Here is a 12,101-nt window from a genome sequence, read left to right as displayed (position 1 = left end):
ATGAAATTGTTTCCCAACTCATGCATTTTATGATGCATAATGTGAAATATGGCAAAGTCAGCTCAGGATTTTACAACGTGTACTATCTGTTCTGAGAAGGAAGAAATTAAAGCTGCATACAATAGACTTCCTGCTGGGAAGGTGAGAGGGGAGGGAAACTCAGCATCCCAAAGGATGCACTGGTAACAACCCCAAACCAAACCAAGAGATGTGAGTCATCAAAGCTGCAAAGCTATTGGAAAAAATCCAGGAAGCCAGACTTAAAATAGGAACAGAAGGGAAGTGGGGGGAGACAGAAATAAAGAGAAGAACAAGAAGAGAAAGAAATCATTTAAAACAAGAAAAGAGAACTTTGAGAGAGATGCCTGGAGCTGAAAAGCCCTGGAGGTAGCCACACCACCAGCCCTTCAGGCCGGCACATATTTGTGTGGGCCTCAAAAGGGGCAATCCGATATGCCCCCAGTAGCTCATAACCAGCACTTCCTTCCGCCAGTGCTTACACTGTGTGTGAATGTGCAGCTGTGTGGTGAGCTAAATTCAGAAGCAATTCATCTATAAAATAACACTTTATAGCAACCAGGCTTACAGTTCAGACTAGCCTTAGGATGTCTCTGCGGAGTGGAGTTTGAGGATCAGGTGTTGCTCTACAGGTTGCATCCGCATCCAGACACCTGGGATTTAGGTTAAAGATGAGGAAGCCTGAAGGAGGGAAAAGAAAGCACCTGAGAAGGTACCTTACTTTTTAATATCATCTGTAATTGTGGTGTACATTTTTATTTTGTTTTGGTTAACTTTCTTCAGCCTTGTAATTGTAATTTTTGCCTACCTACAGTAAAGATGTACTTCACTTGACCTACCAGCTTGTCCAGTGCTAGTAGACTTAGGCGATGCTGAGAAATATGAGGCACATTTCTTTGGGGATAAAAGGTTTGCATACAGTGTGCATTCAGGCACTGCTAGTAAACCTGCGCCCTACCATCTAACTGAGAGATGAAGAGTTTCTTCGGCCAAATGACAAAAGCTGGTGTGCGGTAAGATTGCAAGGTGCAAGGCTCCTTGCAGTAAGTGCACACCCATGTTTCTCCTGCAAAGCCCACAACACAGAACAGTACCCCGCAGCCCTGGACAGGCCCTTAGTCACCTCATTATTTATAGCCGCCTTATTATCAATTGCAAACTAAAAGAGTACTCATTCATGCTTTATGAAACGTACTTTGGGCTTAAATTATGAGTGTCTCTATTTTTCTCCCTGAAAAAAAAATTCCATTCTTCTTCATGGCGTGCTGTAGAAAAGACATCATTATTTAGCACTTCAGAAAGGAACGGTAAGAAGCTGCCTTCTTTCTTTAGGGCTAATCCAGTTATGATTAATGGCTATGAACAATCATAGAGTCATAGACTGGTTTGGGTTGGAAGGGACCTTAAAGATCATCTGGTTCCAACCCCCCTGCCATGGGCAGGGACACCCTCCACTAGACCACGTTGCCCAAAGCCCCATCCAACCTGGCCTTAAACACTTCCAGGGAGGGGGCAACCGCAACTTCTCCAGGCAACCTGTTCCAATGCCTCACCACCCTCACAGTGAAGAATTTCTTCCTAACATCTAATCTAAATCTACCCTCTTTTAGTTTAAAGCCATTACCCCTTGTCCTATCACTACAAGTTCTTGTAAACAGTCCCTCTCCAGCTTTCCTGTAGGCCCCTTCAGGTACTGGAAGGCTGCAATTAGATCTCCCTGGAGCCTTCTCTTCTCCAGGCTGAACAACCCCAACTCTCTCAGCCTGTCTTCACAGGAGAGGTGCTCCAGCCCTCTGATCATCTTTGTGGCCCTCCTCTGGACTCGCTCCAACAGCTCCATGTCTTTCTTGTACTGGGGAAACGTACTTTACTTATCTTTAACCCTGATGTCACTAAGGAAGGATGGGTTAACATTTTCAGTGCCACACGGCAAACAGTTTTTGGTGCCTTTTGAATAGGTCACATGGATAGGTAACGGTGTAAACTGCTTGCCTCTGGCTAAGTTCAGCTGCTGAGCCTGCCTGAAGCACCAGCAACTATTCCCTCAGGCTTATAACTTCATGCTCTCTCTCCTACTGAAAGGGCAGCTCGAACAAGCGCAGGTAGGAGGCACTTGGAGAAAAAGGCAGCATGTAGACCTTTCTCCTCATGGCTCTACAGCAGGAAAGGTGGTGGGTTGGCTGCAGCTTGTAGTCTGCCATTTGGGTCACACTGCTTGCAGTCAAGAGGAAAATTTCAGACAGGTAAAATGGGATGTGGAAGAAGAAAAGCAGAGGGAAAATGAATGCCATCTGCCGTGGGCTGCAGAAATTTGTCAACTATTTAGTTTTCCTGGTAGTATTAATATCAATAATTTTAGGAATAAAATTGCCAGATATTTTAGCACTTTACAACTCGCTTTTCTAGACTGCCTTTATCTGCTCCATCAGTTAGGCCCTTCTATTGAGAGTCCATCTTGTGGACCATTGGTTTTTGTAGTATTCTTAGCAACTTGTCAAAACACCAAGCAATTTTTTGAGCTTTTCTTCACCCTTTGTTTTTGCTTATTTCCTCAACTAAGTTGATTGATATGCTAAACCTCTCAATAAACAGGCAGAAAAAAAAGTTAGACTATTTATAAACAACTAGTGAGAACCTCCATAAATTGAGAACTGAGGATGTGGTTTCACAGCAGTGAAATCCAGGCTGCAGTGCTCCTGCCATCCCTGCTGTAGCCCAGATACCTGATCCCACTTCTTTTACTAGCACTTCCACAGCAGTACAGGAGGTTGATTCAGCTGGAGACTAAGCTGCTTTCTGACTCAGGTGCAACTGTACAACTTCCAGTGGCTAAAGCTGTGCTGGGATTGGGGCAGCCCATCTTAGGTTCACTGTGGAACAGTGTTCTTAGACTTTCTAGAGTGACAAACAACAGAAAGCTTTCTGTCTGTTGTCAGTAGGAGGAGATTTTTCAGCCCTGATGACTTGTAATGTTATACAGGGATAAAGCACTGAGTACTATTTCCATAAAGGGAAAGGGTGTGCGTGTGGTTAAGGTTTCAGAGACATCTAATTAGAGACGAAGGAAAGTTGAAACATTTAGGCATAGCTATAGGTGGTTAACCATTTGGAGCCCTAGAAAACAGCAACAGAAGATGTAATAAACAAGTACTCAATGAAAAAGTTTTCCTAAGTTTGGGAGGTGGAGTTGTATCAGGTTCCTGCCTTCACTTGCTAGCTCTGCATTTTATGCAAACCCCCTGTAATGCAAAACGTATAAACAGAACCGGGACCAAATGCCAGACTCGACTGCTCATTCTATCTTTTCCTTCAGGGCACATCACCCCAGCGAGAGAGAGCACCCCCCTCCCGTTTGCTCCCCTCCGCCCCTGTGCTCCTGCCTGCTCGGAAGGCGGGCAGCCAAGTCCGCAGCAGCCTCCTGCTCAGCCCCGCTGGGCCGCTGAAGGCCTGGGGCGTGGGCCCCGAGGTGAGGAGTCCGGGTAAGACGGGCCCGGGTAAGCCCCGGGGTGGCTTCAGTCACCGCCGCTCAATAGGTGCGGAGCCGGGCCCTTCCGCCTGGGAGCCGGGGTGAGGGCACCCGGCCAGGAGAGCGCTCCCGCGGGGCGCCCCGAAGCGCTGCCCGCTCTACAGCGAGCGCCACGCCACGCCGCGCCGCGCCTCGCCTGGCCCTCAGCGGGCCGCAGCCGGCCTGTGCGGAGAACACGTCAGCAGCCGCGGGCCCGCCAACGGCTTCGCCACCTGGGGACGGACAGACAAGAGACGAAGTAACAACCCCACCGCGCGCCCGCGCGCGCCCCAAACAAAAAGGCGCGGCCTCGATCGAGGTCTTCGGGGTCACCGCCCCTCGGCTCCCGGGGAGAGGGGCGGGGCCAGCCTCGTTCCCACCCCACAGCGTTCCTATAAAACTGGCGAGCGCCCCCTCACCCATTCTTTTCCTGCGGAGCGTCTGTAGAAGAGGTAGGGCGGCTGGGGCTGCGGTGTGCGCCGCTTCCCGAGCGGGGCGGGAGGGAGGGGCACCCGGGCTTCAGTTTTGCGCTCGGCTGTTCGGGAGACTCTCCCGCAGCGCCGCTCGCGTAGCGCTTGAGGCTGGAGCTGGCGGGTGAGGCTTGCGCTTTGGAGCCGCGGGCAAGGCCAGGGCCGAGCGCAAGTCTACCGCGGGGCCGCGGCCGTGGCGTACGGCGCCCTGCTGCAGCCGCGGCGGTGAGGGGACGGAGGGGCGGACTACAGGTCCCGGAATGCCTCGCGGCTCGGCGGGGAGGGAGGTGGGAGCGCGGCGCGGGCCCGTTCCTTGCCGGAAACGTTGTCCTGCGGCGCGGGGCACTCTGGGATGGGTAGTTGGCGGCGGCGGCGCGCGTGGGCGGCGGGTTACCATTTTGCCCGGGTGCGGGCGGTGCCTGGTGAGGCGCTGCCTGGCCTACTCCATTTTGATCATAGCCTGGCCGGCGCCGGGGGCTAGTGTCCAGCACCTGCGGGGGCTAATGAACGACTGTTGCCCGCCAGTGGCATCAGCTGGGGCCGGGAGCAGCCCCTTGCCTGGACGATATAGCCTCTTGCTTCACTCAGTTGTCGTTTGAATTAGTACTTCGAATGTCACCTAATACTCAGGAGTGAAATCGACCTTTAACGTCACAATTAGAATGAGGTGTTATAGTGAAGAGGGCTTCTTGAAATAAGGTGCAGTTGCCTTGTTCATTTGACATAGGGTTGGGGTACGCGTTTGTGCTGACCATATGTGTTTCAGAGGGCTCTGCTGTCTGCATCAGGGAGTTGTCCTACAACAGAAGACTTGAAAAAATACAGTTACTGTAAAATCCACATATTGTGCAAAGAAAAAAAACCACAATCTTTGCGAACTTTGCGTGTTTTTTAATGTGAATCATGAGATTAACTATTGCTGTTTCCTTTTCTTTTTACTAGGCAATGAGACAGCAGAATAAAGGGAGATTTATTTAAAAAAATAACACCCCCCCCAACTTCCTGTGGCCTTAAAATGCCTTTTTCTTCTCTTGTAATGCTAATGTCATTGAACTCTAGTCCTTCTGGAATAACGGGCAGTACAATAAACAAATATAGCTAGGATTCTAGGTTCTAATCTGTGAGCAAAGATTAGGAGATGGTTGCATTCATGTAGGGAGTTGTCGGGTGCATTCATTCTGTGTTGAATTAGCTTGTCTAATGATTGCCTGAGTCACATGTTAAATTACTAAACAGTAAAAATTTTTGAATCTTTACAAGCTGTTAGTAACCCTTGGTTATTGGGTGTAATAAACAAGCTTAACTCAAGACTTTCCCTAGCTTAAATTGTTTTTGTGATCTGATACAAAACGTGTTTAATAACTTAGCTTTAATGAACTGCTACGTTTATTTGATCTATGTAGTGCAAAGTGAGAAACATTATTATTTGAAGCTGCATATTTTAAGTATTGTATATGACAAAACAAATACTTCGTAATGTGTTTCTTTGGATAGTGAAGTTGGTAGCTAAAAATACTTGCTATGTGGTTAAAACTGAATTCTAACTGAAATTAGTGCTTATACTTAAGAGGACTGAAACCTTGCTGTTAAATTTTTGCTTAAAATCCTGTGGACTGAAGTTTAACAGTGGGTACATGCAGTTATTTCTATAGTTCTTTTAACATGGGTTTCCCAGTGGATGTAACTCACAACTCCTTTGTTACTTAAAACTGGCTGCATTTATTGCTGCTTTGTAAAAGGCCTCATGCAAACCTAAGACATACTTAACATATTATTGCTTCTGATGCTTGAGAGCTTGTTGATAAATGCTGTCTTGTAATGTGTGTGACTTTGTGGCCTGGTAATAAGAATCTACTGGTTTCAAGTGTTAAGTTTGTTTACTGTTTGTTTTTAGGTATGATGAAGAGGAAGCTTTCAGTGGTGTCCAGTACATTGTACAGAAGTGTTAAGGTAATGGCTCTGGATTTTTTAATTTTGTTGCTCTAGAAATAACACTGCATTTCTATCATTGATCAAGATAATAAATGCTTCCATTTCTTACTTGGTTTCCATATTTTTGTCTGTCAAAAACTATGGAATGTGTTAAGTGCCAGAGAGTTGTCATCTTTATATGGCTATGAGTGGGACAAAAATGAAAACCAGTTACAGTATGTTGCATTTTCGTAGTCTGAATCAAACTGATGAGTAATTATTTGATTTTTTTGAGCTCTTCACTGAGTTAAGGTCACTTGTTCTCCTTTCTTTTGCTGCAGCATTTAAATAAGCATGAAGACCCACATGATAAATCACTTGGCTAACTTGTGCTAATTTACACTGATCTTGCAGATTATGCAAGTTAGCTGTCTGGCCTTGGGTGTGTATTGGGGTTAATGTGAATGTACATGACCAAATTTGAATATAATTATTGAGATGATAATCCCGCAAACTGCGGACAGACAGATCTATTGCATTATGAACAAAGGCATGGTCACTCATAGGTATTTTTGAAATAGAAGCTTGAATGTCTTGGTTCTTCAGACATCGTAATGGTTGCAAAAGAGTCCAAAACCAATTCAGGCTTTTTGTTTCCCTAGTGCACATAAAATTTCAACTTGATGGGTATTGAAGGCTGTTCTAGACGAATACTGAATTGTATGAAAAAGTGAATTTTTAGTCCTTGGTGATTGTTCCTGACATAGTAACATGAGAGATGATGCTAGACCACAGCAAGAAACACTTTCTACTTTAAAAGATAATTTTTGTTTAATTTCAATTTTAGCCTTTCATGGAAGCATCATCAGAAGTAGAAGAATACTTGGTACACACAAGTGGATTTTCCTGAAAGCTATGTATGTTCTGAATGATCAGTGGGGATAAATTAGTATGATAAATAAACTAGCAAAATATATGTATGATCAAATTAGGAGTGTCATTAGCTTTAAAATTGAGGTATCATACTTCAGGCACACTTGATGTGATCTAGAACTGGTTAGGCTGGGGAGTTGTTGAATAGTTTATTTGGGTTGCTGTCCAAGGAGCTGGTGAAATATGCCTGTCTGAAGTGTGCCTACTAAATCTGACAAAGATTACCTCAAGATGGCCTTTAATTGTGAATTTGTAGCTTTTCAGGAGATAGTAGTATAAGAAAATGTTTAGGCAAAGAAAACAGAGTATAGTTGATATTATCACCTTTTGGAAATGCTGAGAAATAACTTCAGAATCTGTATTGAATTTCATTTGACTCAAATGCCTACAACCAGTGGTTGGGAGGAAGGGGGATCCACAAGAGTAAAACTTGGATATTCTTAATGGGTTGTGCTATATTACGCATGGATGTGTTGTAATTGATTGTTCTTCTCAAATTTCTAGAATGGCATGAGAAGTTTCTAGTAATGGGAACGTCAGGTGTCCTGATGAAAGATTTCCTGGCAACTGTAGTACAACAGACAGAGGTAACATTTATTAAGCTGCTGAAATTTTTTGTTAATTGCAATGTATTCTCTGTTCAGTACATCTGCATATGAAAGACACAAAGCTTATTTTGTAGAATATATGAATGTATGAATTGCTTTGCAGTTCCCAGTCACTGATATTTAAGTGGTGAATCATGATGAAACTGCCAAACCTGATATGTTGATGAGAAACTTCATACGGATCTGGCTACTGAGATGAAACCACTTCTATCCTTTCAAAAGTCACTTAATCTTTCAGTCATTATCCCAGTTGGTGTTACTTTTATTTCTGTCCCCATATACAAGCTAGATGCCAGCATGTTCCAGGTTGTCAATAACGATGTTGGTACATTATTTAAACTTGCCTCATGTCTATGTTGACATGGATATGAGCTGTTGCAAAAGCTAGCATCTTTAAAGAGCAGAGAGAGGGAATTGTTAGACCTCTATAATTTGAGGTATCCTGTCTTACCGTGGGTAAATTACAAACATTAGCCAGGTATTAAAAGTGCCCTGGTAAGGAAGTGTTGCTTGTGTTTGACAGCTAGTGATGATGTTTGCACTTTGACTCTTAGAAAGGACTGTTAACTTAAGGCTCACTCAGATGTGAGGATTTAGGAAAAGTAATGTTAAGGATTAGAGGTGAAATTTGGTGGTGAATTGTAATGAATTGTAATTACATTAAAACTGTTTCAGCTTCAGAGCTAAACTAATTCAGAAGGGCTAGTACAACATTATACTTGGAGCAGGCAAAAAGCATACTTGTGAATGCTTACTGTTCATCAACAGTATTGGTAGTGGTTTTCCCAAGAGCTTCATTGTTACCGAAGTATCTGAATTTAATCTTTTTCAATGAAATACACTGTAGTTGGACTGGTTCTTGAGTATCCATAGATTGTTTTTATTTAAGAAGAAAAAATCTAAAGTGTGAGGACAGGTTCTAATTTTCCTGTCTTACTACAACATCTGTAATCTTATTCTACTGGTCGTTAAAGAAAGGTACCTTTAAATACCTTGCTAGCTACCAGCAGTTTCTTTTGAAGAATAGGCTTTGTCCCAGTATGTGAAGTTCAAACATGGGAGTGAAACTTCTTGTGCAGCAGTGCTACCTATAAAATACTGTATTGTTTAGACAGGCAATATTACAAGTAGGAAGTGGATTGACTTACATGGCTGATCTAGAAATAAGTTGGAAGTAGCAAGCCTTGTGAGTGTAACCAGTGCATTTTATGGCTGCAAGGATGCTTGAAGGCTGCTTCTCAATTGAAGGTATGAATTCCAATAAATGTTATGATTAATTTAAGTGTGATGTGGAAGTAATGCTTAAAACCATTGGTGTGTCTGATCAGTGAAGAGCCTATCCCAAACCCGATTGATTCGGTGATGAAAAATGCATGTGACTGACTTCTGACTTTAGACTACTCTAACACCAGAATAGGTGAAGTGTTTGAAGATTATAGGCTTCATAGTCTTTACATACCTTGAAACTCAGCAAAACTGGTAATTTTTAAATGACTACTTTAAAACCTGCATTATTGTCAGCCTCATTTATAGGCAGGAGGTGATGTGTAAACCATTTTATTACAAATGGCATATTTGAAGCGTGGTGGGATTTGTCTTATCTGCATTATGGAACAGGGTGAAACATTTAATGATCTATCTGGTTTTTTTGAATGGTCAGTTCTAGTTCAGAGGTAGTCTCAATTTTTCTATTGCTTGCAGGAGAGTCTTATGTAGAATAATGTGGTATGGATGCAGCATTTTATTTAATGCTTGCTTATTGGTGGATTTTAGCTTGTGGAGTTTTTAATGTTTTGATACAAGCTAATAACCAGGTATTAACTACTTTTCAGAAATGAACTCATGGATTCTGATAGAGGGGGAATTACACTTGATTCATTAGATGCCTATCATAGTTAATAGCCAAGTTGAGCAATAGCTGGGCAAGAGAAGCAAAATAAATCTTACTGTGGTATGACTACACTTCTAAATTATGTTTCACAGAACTTGCAGAGTACTAATGCTAAGCCAGCACATGTTTAGTAATGCAATTTGGTGTGTGAGAGAATAAATGGCAAGTTGCATTTTGAGTGATGGAAGAAATTTTTTCTGAACTAATAGATGTCTCTCTTTGGCAGGAAAATGGTCAAAAATGTAGGAACGAATCCTTTTAGCTTATTCAGGTATGTACTTGAAAAGCTTCTAAACATTTTCTCATTTTAAGTCTAACTCTGTGCTTACAGTTTGGGAGTTTTTTGTGTTATGGTAAGTTGGTATAGTATTTAATTCTGTACAGCTGGAATTTAAGAACCCTTGTTCCCCAAGGCACAGTGTGTGCTGGTAGCTGTACCTAACCTTGGTTAGCTTTCGTACCTTCATGCAAAGTTTTAGATAAGTGTATGTTATTACTGAACTATGTCAAAGGACTAGAATGTTTAATTTTTGTATTGCAATCAGAAACCCTATAGAAAAACAGTACATTTACTATTAAATTCACAGTTTCTGCATTGCTTTTGTCTCGCTGTGATGATCCTATCCCGAACCTGAATTCCTTGCTGAAAAACTTAATACGGATCCGGAATCTGAGACGAGACCAAAAGATTTGGTTAAAACTTTCTGAAGAGTATTACAATACCTATGAGCTTTTATATTTTTTACAGAAGTGATATCATAATGTATACATAGAGTTGTGTGCTTACTTGCAAATTGAAATTTCTCCCTCAAATGAACTGTTATACTTAGACCTTGTTCTCTTTTTCCAGTGAAGAGTTGGAACACTTTGTCAGTCCTACCTGACAAATGTGGATGATCTGTAACTTCTGTGGAAGTGTAACACCTGAAGAGTTTTTGTGGCTTGAAGTGGGATGCCATGCTTTTCAAAAGCCTACTGAAACAGCTGCTGCAATTTTGTGTAGCGGATACTGTTTTCAGAAACTGCATGTGAACCAAAATCACTGTCTCTTCATATTTAAAATAGCACTTTTCTTAAAACATTGAGCTACACTTTGTAGGAAGGATAGCAATATTAGGGAAACAAGCATTAAGCTTCAATACATGGAAAAAACCCCAAGAGTATTGCCCATTTTAAAATATCATGAGGGTATGCAGACTTGCTGATGCTGAAGATACATAATAACTCAAAACAATGCAACTCACAACTGTAAAGACAGGGAGAAAGCAAAACAGGTACACAAATTCAAACCAATGAGCCTGTTTTTTGATTGGTGTCATCCAGGAGATAGGAGGAAGTAGATGATGTGATAGTGGTATGGAAGCATAAACATGAAACACTTGTAAGAAAGAAATTTGGGTGTCATGAGGAAAGTTCTTACAGAAGAGGCAAAGGTCTAAAGCTTTCATTGCTGTCTGTATCTAGTGAGGGAGAGAAGAATTGGGGTTTTATGCTCTGCCACTTGAGTATGAAAAGGCCAGTGGAACTGCCCTTTGAGGAATATGCTGGCAATGTTACTTCCTTGCTGTGCGGGGAAAAGAGGTCAGTAGTGGGAGAAGGGAGTACCCACAGTGGAACTTGTGCTTTGAGCAGTCACTTGAAAACTAGCGGTGCTCTATCACAGTAACAGCATATTTGCTGTATCTGGCTAATTTGCATTCTTCCACAGAGTGAGAGATCATAAATTGGTCACCAAGGAAATTGGTAGAGCTAAAGTTAGTGAATCAAAATGCACCAAAATACAGAAAAACTACCCTATAGTCTGCAGCCAAAAATGACAGCATTGGATGCCAGCAGCTCTCTTCCTTTAGAGAGTTGGAAGAATTCCTATAGCTCGTGGAATGTGCCTACTTCTAAATGACAAATTCCATGGAATGCCCAATTTTCTGTCTAAGCAGTATCATGAAGTGCCAAACACCACAGTAGCAGTGCCTAAAGCATTGGGAATGTCAAAAATAAGTATCCACCTGACTTCTAAAATGTATGCTAAGGATCTGACTGAACTTGGAGTGTATTGCTTCACCAAGCATCTATGCTTTGGTTGTTAAAAAGCAGTAACCAGCTACTTTGGCTAAAGACTGCTCCTTTTCAGCAGGTAACTGTGTAAATCGGTATATTGAATGTATCAGAATCTGCAGAGATTTACTACTGAACAGGTTTCCCTTCATTGCTTTCAACAATATTTATTATTTCTGTTAATGTTACTGACAAGGGTAGGTATTTCCATGTGCCATATTTTGTACATGCTCTTTCTTGAATAAAGATGAGGATGTGAAAAACCTACTAGCCGTTGCAGATCAGCAACGTTTTAGTCGCACCGTGGTGTTCTTGACAGCTTGTACTTTGCAAGAGCTACAAAGGCAATGTGGCCTTGTTGCGCTGACTGGTACAGCACATACTGGACTTGTGATATTCCACATTGTGCTTGAGTGAACTTGCAGAGAATACAAACTCTGTTAGTGATTGTGCACTTCAGAAGTGGGAAAGAACCAGTCTCCTTTTGCCCACTGTGGTTCTGTGAAAAGTCTGGGTGCTGTTGCTGGATGGTAAGTCAGAAAGTTGCCAGTCCTAGCTAGGTCAGTCTCTTCTGGAGGGAAAAAAGATCTCAAAGACCAGAGAAATGGGTAATGCAGCAGCAATGCTTGGTAAGTATTTTGTTAGATACTCTAAGAGGATCTGTATATGCCTTGTGTTAAAGGGTCAGAAGAGTATAAGGCATTTGTTTT

At 42.5% G+C, this 12,101-nt stretch overlaps 1 long non-coding RNA gene and 2 other non-coding genes across 3 annotated transcripts; all 3 read left to right on the top strand.

The window, feature by feature from the left end:
• Nucleotides 1-5,859: 5,859 nt before the first annotated feature.
• Nucleotides 5,860-11,658, top strand: LOC129204499 (uncharacterized). Its single transcript, XR_008576414.1, has 5 exons — nucleotides 5,860-5,943; nucleotides 6,752-6,821; nucleotides 7,342-7,424; nucleotides 9,563-9,607; nucleotides 10,187-11,658. It is a non-coding gene; the product is annotated as an uncharacterized LOC129204499 (long non-coding RNA).
• On the top strand, nucleotides 7,576-7,642 carry LOC129205460 (small nucleolar RNA SNORD50). The gene has a single exon (XR_008576746.1). It is a non-coding gene; the product is annotated as a small nucleolar RNA SNORD50 (small nucleolar RNA).
• Nucleotides 9,939-10,013, top strand: LOC129205458 (small nucleolar RNA SNORD50). Its single transcript, XR_008576744.1, has one exon. It is a non-coding gene; the product is annotated as a small nucleolar RNA SNORD50 (small nucleolar RNA).
• Nucleotides 11,659-12,101: the final 443 nt, after the last annotated feature.

The sequence above is a fragment of the Grus americana genome, chromosome 3 (genome assembly GCF_028858705.1).
Source record: "Grus americana isolate bGruAme1 chromosome 3, bGruAme1.mat, whole genome shotgun sequence".
NCBI classification, from domain to species: Eukaryota; Metazoa; Chordata; class Aves; order Gruiformes; family Gruidae; genus Grus; species Grus americana.
The sequence above is the reverse complement of the archived record's forward strand: the minus strand, read 5'-3'. Positions and strand labels throughout refer to the sequence as shown.